The sequence below is a fragment of the Chrysochloris asiatica genome, unplaced genomic scaffold (genome assembly GCF_000296735.1).
Source record: "Chrysochloris asiatica unplaced genomic scaffold, ChrAsi1.0 scaffold00146, whole genome shotgun sequence".
In the NCBI taxonomy this organism is placed as follows: Eukaryota; Metazoa; Chordata; class Mammalia; order Afrosoricida; family Chrysochloridae; genus Chrysochloris; species Chrysochloris asiatica.
In genome coordinates this window covers 2030682-2031057 of record NW_006408664.1, presented here as the reverse complement: position 1 = coordinate 2031057, position 376 = coordinate 2030682, and positions in this window count along the sequence as shown.

The following is a 376-nucleotide window of genomic DNA, read 5'->3' as shown; positions in this document are numbered from 1 at the left end:
CCTTCCTCGATACAAAGCCCTGCCCACCAGCAAGAGGTGGCATCCTAGAGGTGGCACTTGTCCTCATTTGAATGTTGACTCTTGACTGGAGGTGACTAGTTGAAGGTGCTCTGAGCAATAGTAGTCGAGGTGGTGATCAGCAGAGCTATTCAAACTTCCTGATCTGGCAAAGTACATGGAGAATTACCTGTATGATGCACAAGAGAAGTCAAGTAGATACATGGATTACAGACCAGAGAGAGACCTGAGAAAGCCACTGATCCCTCCAGCTGCCTTGCTGCCTGGGATACTGATGGTTCTTCAAAACCTGTAAAGTCTAGTCCACATATGCCTTACTCTGTGACAAAGGAAGTTGTCACTGGATGGATTAGAACCA